This window comes from Gouania willdenowi, chromosome 22 (genome assembly GCF_900634775.1).
Source record: "Gouania willdenowi chromosome 22, fGouWil2.1, whole genome shotgun sequence".
In the NCBI taxonomy this organism is placed as follows: domain Eukaryota; kingdom Metazoa; phylum Chordata; class Actinopteri; order Blenniiformes; family Gobiesocidae; genus Gouania; species Gouania willdenowi.
In genome coordinates this window covers 6,938,313-6,959,346 of record NC_041065.1, presented here as the reverse complement: position 1 = coordinate 6,959,346, position 21,034 = coordinate 6,938,313, and the positions used below count along the sequence as shown (strand labels likewise).

At 41.0% G+C, this 21,034-nt stretch overlaps 2 non-coding genes and 1 pseudogene across 2 annotated transcripts; all 3 read right to left on the bottom strand.

Moving 5' to 3' along the window:
• Positions 1–14,638: 14,638 nt before the first annotated feature.
• Positions 14,639–14,756, bottom strand: LOC114457046 (uncharacterized; annotated as a pseudogene).
• Positions 14,757–16,243: 1,487 nt separating this feature from the next.
• trnav-uac (transfer RNA valine (anticodon UAC)) lies at positions 16,244–16,316 on the bottom strand. Its single transcript has one exon. It is a non-coding gene; the product is annotated as a tRNA-Val (tRNA).
• A 338-nt stretch (positions 16,317–16,654) lies between these two features.
• trnav-uac (transfer RNA valine (anticodon UAC)) lies at positions 16,655–16,727 on the bottom strand. Its single transcript has one exon. It is a non-coding gene; the product is annotated as a tRNA-Val (tRNA).
• Between the last annotated feature and the right edge of the window lie 4,307 nt (positions 16,728–21,034).

Below are 21,034 nucleotides of genomic sequence, written 5' to 3'. Positions count from 1 at the left end.
TGGACCAAAATTTTCTTCTTCTCAACTCAGACAAGACTGAGGTCATTGTACTGGGCCCCCGCGACACCTTAGAGAAACCTATGCTAGCCTAACTGCCCTAGATGGCATTACTCTGGCACAAAGCACAACTGTTAGAAACCTTGGGGTTCTATTTGATCAGGATTTATCCTTCAACTCTCACATAAAACAAACTTCAGAGAACTGGGCCTTCTTTCATCTCCGTAACATTGCTAAAATCAGATCTATCCTGTCTCAGGGCGACGCCGAAAAACTAGTCCATGCTTTTGTTACCTCTAGACTGGATTATTGTAATTCTCTTTTAGCAGGCTGCCCGAGCAAGTCGCTTAAGACACTTCAGCTGGTTCAAAATGCTGCAGCACGTGTACTGACTAAAACTAGGAGAAGAGATCACATTACTCCTGTATTAGCCTCTCTGCATTGGCTTCCCATAAAATATAGAATAGAATTCAAGATTCTTCTTCTCACTTATAAAGCCCTAATGGACAGGCACCAGTCTATCTCAAGGAGCTTGTAGTGCCATACAATCCCCCCAGAACACTACGCTCTCAAAATGCTGGACTACTCGTTGTTCCATTCATCTCTAAAAGTAGTATAGGAGGAAGAGCTTTCAGTTATCAGGCCCCACTTCTCTGGAACCATCTACCAACCACGGTTCGGGGGCAGACACCCTCTCTAACCTTTAAGGTTAGGCTCAAAACATTCCTCTTTGATAAAGCTTTAGTTAGGAACCAGCTCATAGCTCATAATTAAGATGCAATAGGCATAGACTGTGCCGGGGGGGGGGGGGTCTGGCATGCTCGGTTGGAGAGAGGTTGGAGAGGGCGTTAAGAGAGAGGGTCATTTAGGTTAGAGAGGGACCGGAGAGGGTCCCATTCCTCTTTCAAACACTCCCTCTATGTCTGCTTACTCCCTTGTGTGTTTGCTCCTGTACTCCTTCTGGCTTTTGTCTTGCAGGTCCGTGGGATCCTCAGTGTGGAGTTACAGAGTCTCAGCGGCTCTGTCTCCACCCTTTCTTCTCTGCACACACCCACACAGCATAACGTGGATGGCTGTTCATCATAGGAAATGGGATCCACACAAGGTTCCTGCTGCTTAACAGAAGGTTTTCCTTGCCGCCATGATGAATTCATGTTGGGTGTGGGATACATATGTATGTGTATATACGTATATATGCATATGTGTGTATCCATAAAATGAAGAGTCCGTCCTTAAGACTGCTCTACTGTAAAGTGCCTTGAGATACCATTGGTTATGATTTGGCGCTATACAAATAAAGATTGATTGATTGATTGATTGATATAGGTGTTTGAAAACTGAATTTGTGTATTTGGAGGGACTGAGATATCTACAACTGAATTAGTTGGTGATCTACGCAGTGAGTTTCACTGTCATTTCCACTTTTTCCTGCGGGCTAAATTGGAAGCTTCAAAGGGCCGGATTTGGCCCTCTGGTCTTGAGTTTGACACGTGGTTTAAAAGATGCATTAGAGTGAAACAAGTATGAATGTTAGTCTGGATCAACACCGCTGCAGCCTTCTTCATTAGGAACAGATCAATGCTAAATGAGAAGAATACAAGCACTATCACATGTTTTTAGGATTTAATTTAGGGATGAGTCAATTACATTTTTAAATTACACATTTGACTTCAATTATCCACATTCAATTACAACTCAAATATGATTATGTTGACTAGCATTTTTTCCCAATTACAATCCAATTTACAATTATTATTTCACCCTGACAATTAATTCTAAATACATTATTAATAAAGTTAAATTACAATTAATCACAGTTCCTGAGCCTGAAATAAATAACCCCATTAAACGAAACCTTCCTCTTATGTTAGCTTTCTGTTAGCATCGCTTATGATTACAGCTCACTTTTGACCCATGTCTTAAATCATCTTAAAATATGAAAATATCATCAGATTTGTTTTTCATCTCTTGGTTTAATTCAATTGTAAATTTGCCAATTACAATTACAAAGCCAATTATCTGAACTCAATTACAATTCAATTACAACAGCAACAGATTTTGTTCAATTACACTTATAATTGCATCATAATTGTAATTAATTAGCAATTATAATTGTAATTAATTATCAACTACAAAACTAAATTAACAATTATAAATTACGTGATTACAATTGTGTTATTAGTGTTAATAATTACAAATTACAGAATTACAATTATAACTTACCCAACCCTGATTTACAGACACAGATTCAGCTTCAAACCTAAACATTTATATTTGCCTGATGCAGTTTTTCTGTAGCAGAGGAAAGGCTATAGAAGCAGCACTAATAGTCACATTATGTTTTTGACCTCATGTTTATTCTGAAAGGGTCACTGTAAAAATTAAACAAGTAAAAAAATAAATATATTTTAAATGTAAGAGATCCCTTTCAAATGGTTATGATGCATTATTTTAAGATTATGATTAAATCAATCAAAATGTGTTTCCTATGTTTGCTTCTTCTGAAATGGATGAATTTATCTGCTGTTGTCACAAATATTAACCTGATAAGACGAACAGCAGAGGTTAATCATCACACACAGACTGTTGCTTTTTGTCGACTAAAGCAGGATTTTCTCCAACAGGGTAAACAAACTGTAGCAGTTTTTATAATTCTCTGCTGCTTTACATCCGCCTACATTTCAGGTGATTGGAAAAAAAATTTTTTTTTTACTGAAATAAGATTAATCCATCATCTGAAGTTGAGAGAAAACAATGTAACAATTACTTAGGCTAAATCTCACCTCAGGCATATTTGCCTCAATAAAACGGCAATTTTTACACGGCTCAAACAGTTTGGGGTTAAATTGACCCCACAGGAACACCAATGCATGCATTATGTGTTCAGCTCATTGCAAAAATATCTTGTAAATTTATGCTTAATCAATAAAATATCATGAAATATGAAAGCAAATAAACCAACTAATTTATATAATAAATATTGAATGGGGCCAAATTGACCCTAAGGATAATAGAGGGTTAATTCCACAAAGGCATCTGAATAAAATAAAAAGTTTGTCAAAATGTACAATTCTTTTTTTTTTTTAAAAAATAACATAACGGATGCTTTGTCGTCATGAGTTACATAATCCTTGTAGAATCATCTGGTGACACAAAATAACCAGCATTCAATGCTGTTTTGGCGCGGTGCATTACGTTTAATCTGACTGTTCGGCATTTGATTGTTGTCTGGTCATTTCATTTTTTGTAGTTTAATAATGTCCATTGATCATTTTGAAACAAAAAAAATAATAATTTACTAAGTAACTTTTGGGTGTAGAAATATAATTCATTCACTTATTTTAAAACATACTTAAGTACAAGTAAAATTACTGATTTATAAATATACTCAAAAATGTACAAGTTCCCATGAAAGCAACTCAGTTACAGTAGCGTGTGTACTTGTAATTCATTTTACCTCTGCATTTCAGACCAAAAATGAAGTGTGTGTGTGTATCCGCTGTTTGCCGCTCTGGCGTTAACGTTGATCCGTGTCTGTGGGAGTTGACCCATTTGGGAGCCCCTGGGTCCATTTTTTCTAAATCAATCAGCTCAGATTCTGGATAACGGATTGGATCAAATCTTGAAAATGGATTTTTCAAAAGAAAAAAACAGATTACGTAACCGGATTAGATCACGTAATCCAGTCTGGGTTTTGATCTGGATCAAACCTTTGGTTTGGGTTTTTCAGAACTTTTTAGTTGGATTGGGATCCAAAAAAATCCGGATTAAATTGATCCCATCATAACGGTGGATTCAGTGTGGATTTCAGGCCCAAAATGTAATAAACTTGTGTATCAAACAATACTATAGATTAGATTGGATTAATTTAGATTATACTTGATTTTATCCAACAGTGGGGAAATAAACATGTTACAGCAGCCAAAGACACAAAGAGCAAGCAATAAAACTAAATACAAAAATGCAGAAAGGAATAATGGAGAAAAATAAATAAATATTTGATAATGGCCAAGATAACAGTAAAGAAAATACATACAGAAGTGGTAAGTATATATTTGGACCATGCAGTATAGCCTACAAGACATCCAATTTATTCACAAGGTTTCAATTTGATTTGTTCATCCGTCAGGCTCCAGTGGTTAGGTAAACTTAGGTATTCAGGCCAGTAGTATAGACCTACAGAAAAGTAGAAACAGTTTGGCCTAAATAATACCCCTATGGTAATGTAGTGGCTGGTCTAGACACAAAATGCCAGGGCTGAATTTTTGTCCTCAGTTTACCTCTGGTAGAGGTGAATGTATTGAAGGTACCTTCATGTAAAGCACTTTTAAATGTTGGTTAGTTATAGGCGTAGTATGTCAGCTATGAACAGCAGCACGGTACATGGCTGATAGTTTAGTTTATGTACAAAGCTGTGTGATGCCACTGTGTACACTCTGTGAGGCACGTTTTAATGTGTGTGTTGTGTAGGTCAGGTGAAGTGTTTCCTCTTTCATTCACCTTGGTTTCTTTTGTTTTTTAACTCATAATTGATTTTTTTTTTTTTAAATAAGTGCCTGAAATGCTTCATTGTGACAAATCAATGTGTGTACAGATAGTTTAAATGAAATGGTGCTGATTCTGGTCAAAACTGCTACAATTCCCTATAGAGTACATTGATTATAGTTCAGCTTGTCCATCATATGAAGGGAAAAAAGGAGGATTGTTTCAGCTGTCATAAATCATGTTTATTTCTCTGTGTAAATCATGCTCTTTGCCTTTTTTTTTAATGTTGTCTCAGAAAACGCTTGTAAAAATCTGAACTAAAGACTAGCACTATAATCCCAACACTGGGACTAATAAAAAATACTACACAGGCTCCTTTATTGTCTTGTCCTTTTCTGTTTAACAAGCATACTACTAGTTATAATTACTACATACTTACTGTGGGTATGACCTTTTCAACTCAACAGGATACGCTGACATTATTGATCTCTTCACAGATTTGTTTAAGGATTTCAGTTTCCCAGAAGTCCATCAGACAAAAAGAATATGGCATATAGAATGCGTGGTATATGGTTCTGCATCAGGACCTACACCGTCAATGTGACGTAAAGGTTGGCCATCTGTAGTTCTGTCTGCGTCAAGGGGAAATTCAATTCATTCAACTTTATTTGTATAGCGCAATTTCCAACAAAGCATCTCAATGCGCTTATCAAAATATAAAATTCAGAATATGAAAGAAAAAACCAACAAGAATCCACATGAACAAGCATTTAGCAACAGTGGGAAGAAACAACTCCTTTTAGCAGGAAGCAATCTCCAGCAGACGCAGGTTCAGAGGTGGGCAGCCATCTGCTTAGACTGGTTGGGGTTAGTGGACAGAAGGACCAACAGAACAGGATAGAGAGATAAAACATCAGGGTGTCTCAGACTAGTTGAGCCGTGAACCACAGATCAGGAACTGCCATCATCAGCTTCACGACACCTGAAATATAGAAGACAGAGAAGGGCGAGGAGAAGGCACTGACTGCAGAAAAACATGATACATTATTATCAAGTCAGTCTGCCTTGGCCTTGGTCCTCACTCCCAGTGGCCTAGTCAATAGTCATTATATAAATGACAAATCTCGTTCCGTTTATTGGTAAGCTAACAGTGACTCCAAGGTCTGTAAATGCGACTGTTCACAGACGAGCCCATGTCTGCTCTAGTGGTTAGGTTATGTTATGATTCCGTCCTGTTTACAGTAAGCATTGCTATGTGATTGGCCGCCATGGCCGCTAGGGGTTGTGGCTGTGTGGTTACAAATGAGCATTAAAAGCCCTTGTTTTTCTTCCGGGCACAGAAAACAATGTTATGTTTTTTAAGCATCTTAAAATGTAATTTATTTCTTATTACATACCTACCTAACCATGTGTGTATTGTAGGACACAATATGAAAGTGTATCAAGCGCACTGTCGAACCCTACAGTCGACCGTCACACCGGGGTTGAGGGTGTCCCAACCTCGCCGTAGAGTGGAGAGGGCGCCTCCACAGTATGTTGGTCATTGTTTACTGTTAATGAAACACACACAGAGACAAGGTAGAGTAGCAATAATAACAGTAAACACCAAACACACACTTTTTGCCTGATTGACTCTGTTTGGCGGTGCTTCACGTGTGCTCAAAGGGCCAAAATTGCCCCAAAGTTCTTTATCAACAATTTATTATTCTCTGGAGTGGAGCGCTGTTCATGGAAGCTCCTTTGCAGTGTGCAAAGTCAGTAAGTAAACACTGTGTAAAACACTGTGTTTACTTTAGATCACAAAAATTAGAAGCAAAATTGTTTGCTCTATTATTTAAATCAGACTCTTTAGTTATCGTTTCCCAGTTGACTTCCTTCAGATCATGTTCAAAGTCGGCCATTTTTATTTCAGAATTCCAGTTGTTAAAGTTTGATTTTCTGTTTTGCTATGGTAAACTAGCTGTTTTTTAGTGAGCTTTCTTATAATATAATATATATAGTATAATAATATGATCTGAGAGACCAGTAATAAGATAGTATGTTTTTGTTATTTTCTCTAGTCCGTTTGTGAAAATCAGATCTGTCGGGGTTTCAGTCTTTCTAGTGACTCGTGTAGGTCTATTGATCAGCTGTTTGTATTTAAATCACTCCATAATTGATTTAAGTTTGGTTTTGCAATTTTTATCCTTCCAGTTGTCACGGCAAGTTTGCGGTTGACCTCATTTGGAGACATGATTTATTGCTCTGGTTGAATGATGGAGTCCAGTCGAAGCATGATGATTTTATAAAGAAGATTTATTATAAAATTAAATAAAAAAGGAGTACAAAAGAAGCTTCCATCCTGTAAGAATGAAAAGCAGCCCCCCAACAAGGATGGTCAAAAGGCTCCTGGCAGAGCAGGCAAGACCCACTAACTAACAGTTTCACAGCTTAAGCTTTTATACAGATAACAGAAAAAGTTCCACCCTAAGGTGAGGAGAAGGAGGGGTCAGATGCCCAACAGTGGAAACGTTTGAGGATGATGCAGACGTGTATTTTATGATGAAGGTTGGGCGCCACTGGTATCTGTCCTTGATAGTGTGTGTGCGTGTATATCTGCATGTGAGTTTGACCTTCAGCAGAGACTCTGTGTTGCACTGTGGACACAATACGATCTGTACTGTTTAACATGACTCAGCTGTTCAAAAGTGCAAAGAGTAATGCAGTCATCATGTATTAAAACATGACAAATTGTACAAATGAACACACATTTGACGATATGATGATGAATATAATAATTGCCATAACAGTTATTGTTGAAGTCTCAAAACAACGTGCATTCAAAACCATTGTCAATCAGTTCTTTGTAGAAATTTACATTAGTACAACTATGCTAAACTTCATATTTGGGGAGAGATGTATATTCAGTCCTAGGCACTTCAAATTCAAATTTATCTCAAGCTCTAAAGTCTTAAAATGTTCCTTAATATAGATTAAAATACCACCTCCCCTTTTCTTGGTCCTTTCTCTCCTGTAACATGTATATCTTGAAAAAATCAGAATGATTATTTAATCAGCCTGATCTGGTTTATTTATAGGAAATCAGAGAGATATTTATCAACCATAACTTTATGTAAGTCATTATTGGATACAAAATAAACAAGAAATAGTAAAAACACTATTTTTGCTTTTCAAATGCTTTTTTTTCTTCTTTTTTTAGAAAATAATTTGTGTAGTGTTGATATGTTCAAATAATGAACCTGTTTACACTTTAAGTTGAGAATTATTTGATTTGTTTATTTATTGATTTTATTTATCATAAATTTTTGTCATGGCCCTTCTGTGTGTCCACTCCCCTCTCCCGGTGTGGGCGGAGATTACCTGGAGTTGCTGCTGATGAGCACACCTGGCTTCAATTACCTAATCCAGCTGACAAAAGCCCTGTGCTCCAGCCAGTCTTCGCCAGATTGTCAGTCTTCTAGACGCTCTGAACTGTGTTCCTGTTTTGTACCTGGCCTACTCTGCTTCTGGATTTTTTTTGAAGAGTTTGGACAATAAATTGCATTCACCTTGCCTTCTGTCTTGAGTCACTTTTTGGGTCAGCACCTTTGAGCTGTGACAGAACAATCTGGCCAATGGACCCGAGAGACTTGGACTCCCTCAAACATGCGCTGGGTTCCCAGGAAGCCTTGATTGGCCAGCATGATACAATGCTACGAGAGATCACACAGAAGCTGACAGAGTTGACTGCTAATGTTGCGCAGCTTGGTAATCAGGTGGACCAGCTCTCCACTCAACTTGCAGCTGCTGCTCCTTCACCTCAAGCCCTGGTTCAACCTCCATCTCCCTCCGGGAGCCAGCTTCCTCAGCCCACCAACCGAGAGCCTCACATTCCTACTCCTGAACGATACTCTGGGGACCTGGGTGCTTGTGGACGTTTCCTTCTCCAGTGCTCCCTGGTGTTTGATCTCCAGCCTTCTGCCTACACCTCAGATAAGTCCCGTATTGCTTTTGTCATAAGTCTACTGACGAGTAAAGCCTCCCAGTGGGCTACTGCATGTTGGGAAAGCCAATCAGACATTTTCCTGACTTTTGCTGCTTTCACTAAGGAGATGAAGAGAATTTTTGATCATCCTTTGAAGGGGAAGGAAGCAGCTAAACGTTTGCTAATGCTAAGTCAAGGCTCCTCCTCTGTGGCCCAATATGCTGTGGACTTTAAGATCTTGGCCGCCGAGAGTGGGTGGGATGATACAGCCCTTCAAGCAGCTTTTTCAAGAGGGTTAACCGACAGTGTTAAAGACGAGTTAGCTGCCCGAGATGATACAAACTCTCTCAAGGATCTCATCTCACTTTCCACTCGCCTTGACAATAGGCTCAGGGAGAGACGCTGTGAGAGAAGCTCTCGCCAGTCAGCTCCACGGGTTCCAAGCTCTTCCCAATTTGCTTCATTGTTGCCTACTGCCTCAACCAGTTCTCCTGTTTTTTCCAGTCTTCCAGATCCTATGCCTGCAGAGGAACCCATGCAATTGGGTAGAGCAAATCTTTCAGCCGCTGAACGCCTCCGCCGCCAAAGGTCAGGCTTGTGCATGTATTGTGGTCAAGAGGGGCACTTCATCAGCTCTTGTCCACTACGGCCAAAAGAAAGGGCTCATCAGTGAGTGGAGAGGCCCTGGTGAGCCATACATCCTCTCCCCAATCTCCTTGCTCTGATCGGCTCCAACTCCAGTCCTCCATTATCTGGCATTGTAAGTCCATTCCTCTATTTTCTCTTGTTGATTCTGGGGCCGATGACAATTTTATTGATTCTGCCATAGCCCAGCAAGCTCAAATCCCCATGGAGCCCTTTGACCCACCTAGGGATGTTAATGCATTAAATGGAGAACATTTGGCCAAAATAACACACCGTACTATCCATCTTACACTGCTAATACAGGGGACTAATCACAAGGAACAAATTCAATTGCTTTTTATTTCATCCCCACATGTTCCTATAGTTCTGGGTCTTCCATGGCTTAAACGCCATAACCCCCACATTGACTGGTCAGTGAACAAGATTGTGAGTTGGAGTGTATTTTGTCACACAAACTGCCTTCAATCTGCCATTACTCCAGAAGACTCCCCTAAGCCACCTCCTCGCCCCCCCGATCTGAGTTTGGTTCCCAAGGATTACCATAATCTGGCAGAAGTTTTTAATAAACAGAGAGCGCTGTCCCTTCCCCACATCGCCCTTACGATTGCGCAATCAACCTCCTTCCTGGAGCCCCTCTGCCATCTTCTCGCTTGTACAAATTATCTCGTCCTGAAAGGGAGACTATGGAACTTTATATTAAAGACTCTCTGGCAGCAGGCTTGATTCGTCCCTCTTCTTTCCCTGTGGCAGCAGGATTTTTCTTGGTTGACAAGAGAGACAAGACGTTACGCCCCTGCATTGATTATCGTGGGCTTAACGATATTACTGTTAAAAACAAATATCCTCTGCCTCTTATCGACTCTGCTTTTGAGCCTCTACAAAAGGCTACAATTTTCACCAAGTTGGATCTACGTAACGCTTACCATCTGGTCCGTGTCCGTCAAGGTGATGAATGGAAGACCGCCTTTAACACCCCGTTAGGCCATTTTGAATATCTTGTTATGCCTTTTGGTCTCACCAATGCCCCAGCTGTTTTTCAGACATTAGTCAACGATGTTCTTAGAGACATGCTAAACAAGTTCATTTTTGTGTATCTGGATGATATACTGATTTTTTCAAATGGCCTTTCCCAACACATCCAACATGTCCGTCTTGTGTTACAGCGTCTCCTGGATAACATGCTTTTTGTCAAAGTGGAGAAATGTCAATTTCATTCGCCTTCTGTTAACTTTTTGGGTTTTGTGATTGAGCAGGGACAGATTAAAGCAGATCCTGAGAAAGTGAAAGCAGTGGAGGAGTGGCCCACCCCAGAAACGCGCAAACAACTCCAACGAGGGGCGGTGTTTAGCTCAGTGGGTAGAGCGCCCGCCCCATGTACAGAGGCTATAGTTCCTCACCTGCAGCGGGTCCAGGTTCGATTCCCGGCCTGGGACCCTTTCCTGCGTGTCATTCCCTGCTCTCTCTGACCCCCTTCCTGTCAAGCAACTGTCATATAAAGGCCACTAGAGCCAAAAAAATCCTTAAAAAAAAAAAAAAAACAACTCCAACGATTCCTAGGATTTGCAAATTTTTACCGACGCTTCATCAAGGACTACAGTAGGAAAGCGGCACCTTTGACCCGACTCATGTCCACCTCCCTTCCTTTTAAGTGGTCTCCAGAAGCTGAAACTGCTTTCTCCATTCTTAAGAAGCTCTTTATTTCTGCACCTGTTCTATCTCATCCAGATCCCTCTCGGCAGTTCATTGTGGAGGTCGATGCATCTGACACAGGAGTTGGAGCTGTCCTGTCTCAATGATCTCCTGAGGACCACAGACTGCACCCTTGTGCTTTTTTTTCTCGTAGGCTGTCTCCTGCAGAGAAGAACTATGACATCGGCAACAGGGAACTGCTGGCTGTTGTGCTCGCTCTTCAGGATTGGAGACATTGGCTTAAAGGTACTGAGCACCCCTTCATCATTTGGACAGATCATAAAAATCTTTCTTACCTCCGTTCTGCAAAGAGACTCAATTCCTGTCAGGCTAGATGGGCACTGTTTCTTGGGAGGTTTAATTTTACTTTAACCTATCGCCCGGGCTCCCGTAATGTCAAGCCAGATGCCTTGTCCCGTCAGACTTCTTCGGAGCTTCAAATTCAGCCTGAACCCATTTTGCCACTTTCCTGCCTCGAGGATGAACCAGAGTTTCTGGAGACCCCATGTTTAGTTGGAGCTGTACACTGGGAGATAGAAAAGATAGTCAGAGATGCTCAACAGTCTCAACCAGATCCAGGTAAAGGCCCGCAAGATTGTTTGTTTGTTCCTGAATCTGCTCGCTCTGAAGTCTTGCAGTGGGCACACTCCTCAAAACTTACATGCCATCCTGGAGTTTTTAGGACTCTAGCATTCATCAAACAGCGGTTCTGGTGGCCGTCTATGGTTAAGGATACACGTGTGTTTGTGTCCTCTTGCTCTGTTTGTGCCCGTAGCAAATCCAGCCATCAGTCACCAGCCGGACTCCTCCACCCTCTCCCTATTCCCAGCCGGCCCTGGTCACACATCGCTGTTGATTTTGTAACAGGACTGCCTCCTTCTGCAGGGAACAGTACTATACTCACCATTGTGGACCGTTTCTCTAAAGCTGTGCATTACTTGCCACTCCTTAAGTTGCCAACTGCTACAGAGACTGCCAGTCTTCTAGTACAACATGTATTCCGACTCCGTGGGATTCCTAGTGACATAGTCTCTGATAGAGGGCCTCAATTTACATCTCAAGTATGGAGAGCCTTTTGCCAGTCTTTTGGAACGTCTGTGAGTCTCTCTTCAGGTTATCACCCCCAGTCAAATGGCCAGACGGAGAGAGCCAATCAGAACCTGGAATCTGTTCTGCGCTGCGTCACATCCCGGCATCCCTCCTCATGGAGTTCGCACCTTCCCTGGATTGAATATGCTCACAATACCCTCATATCATCTGCCACAGGTATGTCGCCTTTTATGGTTTCTCTGGGTTACCAACCACCGCTATTTCCAGAACAGGAACAGGAGGTGGCTGTTCCCTCCGTGCAAGCCCATCTTAGACGTTGCCGCAGTATCTGGAAGGCCGCGCGGGCTGCTCTCCTAAGGACTGAAGCACAAAATCGTAAGATGGCCGACAAGCATCGGAGACAAGGTCCTACGTACCAAACCGGACAGAAAGTGTGGTTGTCGTCTCGGGACCTTCCTCTTCAGGTAGACTCTCGCAAATTGGCTCCTAAATATGTTGGTCCATTTGTCATTGACAGAATCATCAACCCATCTGTGGTCCGCCTCAAGTTGCCGCCATCTTTAAAGGTTCATCCATCCTTTCACGTATCCTTACTCAAGCCAGTTACTACCAGTCCTCTGATTTTTTTGAAGAGTTTGGACAATAAATTGCATTCACCTTGCCTTCTGTCTTGAGTCACTTTTTGGGTCAGCACCTTTGAGCTGTGACAATTTTTATTGTTATTTTGATAAATACCAACAAGTATCGGGATAATTTTTTTTAGTCTATATCGCCCATCCCTCGTCCACAACTCTTGCGGCGTCTTCTCTCATGCAAACTACAAAGCAGTCATATTCCTTGATAGCAGTGAACAAATAAAGCACGTAGCTCAAAGACTAAAATTAACAGCTATAGCAGTCATTCAATCTTTACTCATTATAGTGTCAAATCGCAACAGAATGGATGTCATGACGAGGAGTGAGACAACACTAATGGGCAGGGCCATTTCTAGCTTTGTGGTGGCCCAATGCAAGATGCTGTTTGGAGGCCTCTATTGCAAACCCTGGGGTCCATGACCCCCCAGGGTAGAGCAAAGGATCTTTGGGGGGTGCAAGGCTTTGCCTGCTCTGAGACGACCAAAATAGATGTGCAAATATTTGCTATAACCATGACAAAGCCATTATTAAGTTCATTTATGTGTTCATTTAATTTATTATTCCCCCAGAAAACCATAACAGGGGAAACTTTTTAACCCCTTTTCAGATTTTAGCTCAATTTACTATTATATATCCATCCATCCATCCATCTTCATACCCGCTTATTCCCGTTTAACAGGGTTGCGGGGGTCTGCCGGTGCCAATCTCCGGCTCTCATAGGGCGCTGGGCGGGGGTACACCCTGGACAGGGCGCCAGTCCATCACAGCTATTATATATCATCTTCGCTATATTTTAGTTTTTTGGCTTGTCCGAAGTGGTCCTGGCCGTCTGCTGGGCATGGACCTCTGCTCCTTCACTGGGATCTCAGGCAGGGGGCTGTCTGAGACCTCCCCTGTGGGGGTTGGGAGCAGGGGTGTGGGTGAGGAGGGTGTTCGTTGGCGGAGTGTTTTGGGGTTATGGGTTGGGGTGGGTGGCGTGGTGCTCTGGGTCCTCGGCTCCTTGTCTGGGGTGTCTGGGGGTGGCGGCTTGGTCATGAGGGATGACCTGGGGTTCCTTAGCCCCCAATGTTTCTGCTGGCCTGGCTGCACCTGCGGGCCCGGGGAGGCGCCTGGGTTTGCAGAAGTGGTTCTTTCACAAGCATTGGTTATGGATGAACTGGCCTTGGGTGGTGGGATAAGCTCGTACTGGGTTTAACCTGAGACACGTTGATCCCAAATATCAGTTTTAGGTATAACCACTCACTCCTTCCCTCTGTTCACCGCCACCACCATTATACTTAAGCTGGGTGCTGTCACCCGCTTCAGTTTCTTGATACTTGTCACCAGACTGGCTGAACTGATTGCAGAACACAATAAGCACAATACACCGCCAACTATAACATCACATTTCACTCTCACCTTAAAACAGTCAACTCTTTCCCACCGCTTCCATTTTCCTACCCTGACTCCCTCTTCCCTGTTCCACGTCACATCTGCACACACCCAACACAGCACAACGTAGATGGCTGTTCATCATAGGAATGGGATCCACACAAGGTTCCTGCTGCTTAACAGAAGTTTTCCTTGCCGCCATGATGAATTCATGTTGGGTGTGGGATATATACGTATATATGCATATGTGTGTATCCATAAAATGAAGAGTCCGTCCTTAAGACTGCTCTACTGTAAAGTGTCTTGAGATACCATTGGTTATGATTTGGCGCTCTACAAATAAAAGATTGATTGATTGATAGTGATTCCACAAGGGTTGAACCCTTGACTTTCTGCGTGAGAAGCAGACATGACAGCCGCTACACCATGGAATCCTTCTCTTTCAAAGAATAAGAAATCCAACACGCATTTGGTAAGTTGTGTTGCTTTCTTTTAAATTAGTTATGGTGTGATTACATAATAATAATGCATCAATTTTATATAGCGCTCCATCATAGACACTCAAAGTCGCTTTACAGAATTAAGGCATTATTCTTTCACTCAACACTTAGTGGTGGTAAACTACTATTGTAGCCACAGCTGCCCTGGGGCAGACTGACAGAAGCGAGGCTACCATAGTGCGCCATTGGCCCCTCCGACCACCACCAAAACTCACTCACACACTACATTCATACTAGGGCAATGTAGGTGAAGTGCCTTGCCCAAGGACACAATGACAGATATCACTGGGGTGACTGACACCCCACTGTGGCACCTGGAATTCTCAGTGGTCTCCCATCCAACTACTAACCAGGCCCAGACCTGCTTATCTTCCGAGATCTAATGGGATCTAACAATGACAGGCTGGTATGGCCACTTGGTCTTAGGAAATGTATTTCAGAAGGTGCGTGGGGAAAAGTTTCAGAGAAGTGGTTTTAAGTGATTCCATAGGGGGTCGAACACTGGAACTTCTACGTGCGAAGCAGACGTGATAACTGCTACACCATGGAATCCTCTTTGTTACTTAAATAAGAAATCCAACACAATGGTTTTCTGGAGTCACGTCGTACCGAAATCAAGTTAGAATTGACTGTGACTATCCAAAGGAAAGATGGCTTTATGTTTAAGCAAACATGATAACCACTACATCATGGAATCAATGGTAGTGAAAGAGTCAGAAATCCAATATTACGGTGTAAGTTATATTTAAGACTTATTAAGACCAAACTTACAATGGAAATACAGACCAAAGGAAAAATATATTATTTTACAATTAAAGGCAGTGACGTCAGTTATTAATGTACAATAAGAAAAAAATGAAAATATCAGTTGTTCAAGAACACTCTTCAAATGTGTTTATTAATGTGGAAAGAGAACAAAAATATCAACATTGTCCTAAATTATATTTATTGTAACACAATTCTCACAACATTTAATATCAGTGGACAATAAACTAGAAATCTAAATTGACTGGAACCTGTGAGCAAACCAAACACCAAAATGCTTTTATCAGATCCTTCACTGTGTAATGTTATATGTGGATCTTTGATCTAAAATTAGGCCTTCTAGGAAAATGTAACCAACCCACATTAGCAGCTTAATTTTTTTCCTGGCTAATGAAACCTTATATTTCTATTATGGGTCCACCTTAAACATATCAATGTGAAAACACAATTTTCATTTGAAATGTGAAAACAGAAATTCTGGGGCGAGGTAAAAGAGGTAAGAAGGTAAGGGAAAGAGAAAATGTCTGACTGAACATCAAGGCATGTGTCTGAGTTCAGATGATTTGTCTTCCAGCTCCCTCTCAACTGGATCTGCAACAAATTGTTTTCATAATCGATTAATTGGTCAATAAATTATTCAATGAATCGGATTAAAAAAAAACCCACATTTTTAATTTCAGCCTCTTTATTCATCTCATTGTGAATGTAGTGACAGGTCAACCTAAGGTAAACTTCATGACCTACACATGTCCATATATCAGCAGTGAGACAGATTGTGTTCAATGCATTCTTCATGTTTAGCCTTTTAAAACTGTTTCACTTTGGTTCTGCTTAAACTAATGTCATTTGGATAGCTTAATTTTAAATTAGTCAAGGTCTGATGACATGGTTTAGCCTCAGGAGTCAACATTTCACCCAGAAATAATTAAGTGACTCAAAAAGTTGCATCTGAATCCACTGGGAATTTCTGCATGTTATGTAGACATGATAACCACGACATCATGGAATCCATGCAGGTGGTGAGTCAGAAATCCCACATCACGGTGTACAGGAGCCAGCGATGCCTAAAATTGAGTTAGAAGCAGCACTGACACTGATAAGAAGGATTGCAGGTTCCACATCACATCTAGTTTGTGGTAAAGTAATTCCGCAGGGGGTTGAACCATGGACCGTCTGTGTGTAAAGCAGACATGATCACCACTACACCACGGAACCCTGCTACTTCTAAAGACAAAGAAATCCAACACAAGTTTGGTAAGTTGGGTTGTTTTCTTTTAAATTAGTCAAGGTCTGATAACCTAGTCTTAGAAAATGCATCTTATAAGGTGCCGGGGGAAAAGAATCAGAGTCGTGGCTTTAAGTAATTTCACTGAGGATTGAACCCAGGACCCTCTGCCAGTTAAGCAGACATGATAACCACTATCTATATCATGGAATCAATCAAGTGAAAAAAGTCAGAAATCCAACATTACAGTGTACAGGAGCCAGCAACGCCTAAGATTAAGTTTAAAGCAGTACTGATGGTTACACATCACTTCTAGTATGTGATAAAGTGATTCCACAGGGGCTTGAACCCTGGACCTTCTGCTTGTAAAGCAGATGTGATAACCACTACACCATGGAATTCTCTTCTTCAGTGAAATCGACTTCCAAAGAAAAGATGGCTTCATGTTTAACCTTTTAAAACTGTTTCACTTTGGTTCTGCTTCAACTAATGTCATTTGGGTAGCTTTATTTGAAATTAGTCAAGGTCTGATGACATGGTTTGGCCAGAAACGTTAAAGTAATTCAAAATAAAGGACTTTATTCCACTGGTGATTGATTCTAGAACCTACTGTGTGTTAAGCAAACATGACAACCACTACTCATGGAATCAATGGTGGTGAAAGATTTAAAAATCCAATATTATGTGTACAGGAGCCAGCATTGCCTGAAATTAAGTTAAAAGCACTACTGACCTTGTAAAGAAGAGCTGATGGTTCTAGTATGTGATTCCATAGGGGATCAAACACTGGACCTTTTGCATGTGCAGCAGACGCGATAACGCTACACCATGGAATCCACTTGTTGGCGAGAATAAGAAACCCAACACAAGTTTGGTTGTTTTCTTTTAATTTAGTCGAGGTCTGATAACATAGTCTCAGAAAAAGCATCATATAAGGTGTCGGGGGGAAAGAATCAGAGCAGTGGCTTTTAGTAATTTCACTGGGGATTGAACCCTGTATCTTCTGCATCTTAAGCAGACATGATAACCACTACATCACTTCCTCACACTCCACTGTAACAACTTTGAAATCATTGTTAGGGATGACCCGATGAGGTTTTTTTTTGCACCAGAGTCCGAATCCTTTCATTTTGAGAATTGACTGATACCGAGTCCCGATCTGATACTTCTATAATACATTAAAAAGATAAAAACATATCCAGGATGTCCCTTATTTACTTTATTCACCTTATTTTAACATTCAACTCTAAACAGAGCACTTCTGTGACGTGGCTTGATCAATCAAGCAATAAATTAAAAAAAATAACTTTAGACTTTAGTGTAAGATTAGATAATATTAAGATTTTATGCAGGAAAATGAGGAGTTTGCACTTCTACATATACATAAAATACAAAATATGTAAGAAACCAACAATATTCTAGCAATAAGTGAAAAATATCAGTCCGAACAGTATCATCACTTTAAATTTCCAAGATCTTGGAACCAATTACTATTTAATTAAGGGAAATATTATGGAATAATTGGAGGAAAAATTAAAGATTTTGTAAGAATTTAGAGTTTTTTCAACACTAAATATGACTGCAATCATGTGACATAGGCACCAGGAGTGGTGAGTTTCATTTACACAATGATTCATGTTTTCTCTATAATTTTTACTCTTCGGGCCGAATTGGATGCTCCAAAGATTTGGCCCGTGGGCCACGAGTTTGTCATATGTGGTCTATTCTCACACACAAACATACACGCGCACACGCACATCACACAAACACTGGTGCGAGCGCGCGCGCGCACACAAACAAACACTTGTGCGAAGCAGACGAACATGCCACAGAGAGGCTAATGATACGTTTGGTCTCTTCCAAACAGAACAAATGTTGTAGGGATTTACCTGCTGTTCAACTCCTTTATTCACAAATGTCTGAGAACTTCGGTCTAACTCTCCACCTCCGCTCTGCATACAACTTGTTCTGCCGACCAAACAACAGACAGGGCTCCTCTTTTTGACACAAGTTCTTCTGTCGTCATGTTCTACTAGTTCTACAGCTTCAGAGCTTTCTTATCCATTTACACCGTAACCAGAGCGCTACTGTTTACCTTCACAGTGCAACACTGAAAAGGCTCCGGTCTGACGCAACGCAGCGTAGTGTTCCGAACATTGTGTAAACAATATACCAGTACAGCGATATATTACAAATTTAAATCATAACGAAAACATATAGCGGTATTTGGTATGAACCGGTATATACCGCCCGCCTCTATAATGATAATAAATATACATATATATCCAAGTCCTGATCGGGATATAATGTCCGATTCCGATTGAGTCTGAAACCACGTGATCGGAAATCGGCCCGATCACGTGATCGGGCCACCCTTAATCGTCATTGGTCTCAAATCCCTCCTCCCCTCCTCTCAGGATTTCACACATTTTTCCACCTCCGTAACATTGCTCGACTGCGCCACACCCGCTCCACATCTGCTGCTGAAACTCTCATCCATGCATTTATTACATCAAGACTCGATTACTGCAATAGCCTCCTCTATGATCTACCTTCCTCTAGTTTACAAAAACAGCAATATGTTCAAAACTCCGCCGTCCGTCTCTTTACCCACATCCGCTCCTGAGACCACATCACCCCCATCCTCCAACAGCAGTGGCGTGCACAGGTAGATACTAGGTGGTGCTAAAGCACCTGCCCTCTTCCCTCTGGACCAAGCAAATGCACTTTTTTTTGTGACCCATGCTGACATGATCATCTGTAAATGCTCGTTGATTAAAAGCATGTGATAATAATGCCCCAATTAATATTCCCTCCACCCCCACCCCACCCACACACACCTCTGTCAACAGTAGCATGCAGACATTTTGGGGGGCAGGTGCTCAGTGAAAAATTAGGTCACTTTATGTGGCCTGTAGAACTGATGGCTGCCTTATTATAGCAGTGTGAGATTTAAAAAATGAACAAACATTACAGGCACATGTTGAATGTAATTGTATAATTATGTCAATATCTTAATAAAATTACTTGACCTTTGAACTGGTACAGTTTTACACTATAGCACTGATCAGTCAATCACTATTGTTTTATTTCTTTGGAATGAATGCACATGAAGAGGATTTAAGGAAGTTACAAGCTACAATGATAGATTAGTGTGTAGTGAAGAGTGAGCATTACCTCTCTCTAAAGCAGCGTCCTCCTTGGTGCCATGTCTTTAAAGAGTCTGATGACCTCACTATGATTTACCTGGATGTCTTTCTCTATGGCAAGCTGTTGGATATTGCATAGCTGCTATCTTTTTAATTGTGTCATCTTTTTCACATACAGCTGCTACATCATGCCTTTCTTGTTCTCCCTCATTCTGGTCATCAGACAGCACTTCTGATTCTGTAACTCTGCATAGTCTTGGTGCTGCTATGGACTCTGCTTTATCTGTAGATAAATCTGGAGATTCATCTATCTTCTTTGCTGGTAGATGGCCTACTACTTTCCTGCTGTAGCTGCCTAGAATAGAATAATAATAGTTTTAGTAATAGCCTATTTTTAAGGTTGAATATAGCCTATTAAGGTATATACAAGATTACTGCAAGTCTTGTAACATAGAAATAACTTGTTGGTACAAAATAATATAATTAGCTAAAATAGCTTAATTTAATACAACCAAACCAATTTGTGTAGTTAAAATAAAATGTGGACAGCTTTTAAGATATTTCAGTAAAATTAAAGGAACAGTTCAACTTAAAAATCTGAGCTTTAAAATGCCCTAAACAGTGAACATGACTCTTGACTCTGACCTTTCATCTTCATCTTCCTCCTTGCTGCTGATGGATGCTTTTAACCAGGAGTGCAGAGAGTTGCTCCCCTGGGCTGCCTGCTCTGGCTCCCTTTCTTTTTCCTTTCTAGGCATTATACTGCAATGTCATGTCAGCATGGGCCACAATAAAAAAACGAACTTTCAAAAGGGCACTTGCTTGGTCCAGAGGGCAAAGGGCAGGTGGTTTAGCACCACCTAGTGTCTACCTGTGCACTCACATGCCTTAGAACACGTGTCAAACTCCAGTCCTCGAGGGCCTGAGACTTTTATATGTGTCCCTACTCAAACACTCCTGGTGGAGGCCAATGTGTTGTGATCAAGCTCTGCAGAAGCATGATAACGAGCCATTCATTTGATTCAGGTGTGTTGGAGCAGGGACACATCTAAAAGTCTGAGGAATCCGGCCCTCGAGGACTGGAGTTCGACACCCCTGCCTTAGAACATCGAATTCGACGCACAGGAGAAAGTATAAATTACAGAAAAACATGTATCATTGTCTAAATTACAAAGTAATTCAGTTGTAGATACTGTATTCTGACATGATGCTAGTCAATTTAAAATCTCAATTTGATGGAAAAAAAACCCTACATTTTTCCAAATCCTGCAAATGTTTTCAAATTATCATACTAACATAAAGGAAATGTAAGTGAATATATGTTTAAGGTCACTTAATGCTTTGATATTGTCAGTGTGTTATATGCTTTATATGTAATGTATACATGGAAGTGCAAACTAGAGCACACGAATATTGAAAATGCTCTATTTCCTGCCTAAAATCTGTGGCCCACTTGAGATCAAACTGGCCCGTATTTGGCCCCTGAACTAAAATGAGTTTGTCATCCCTGGGGCCTGGTCTATGAACTAGGACAGATGGTGCGTTCAGGGACCGGCAGG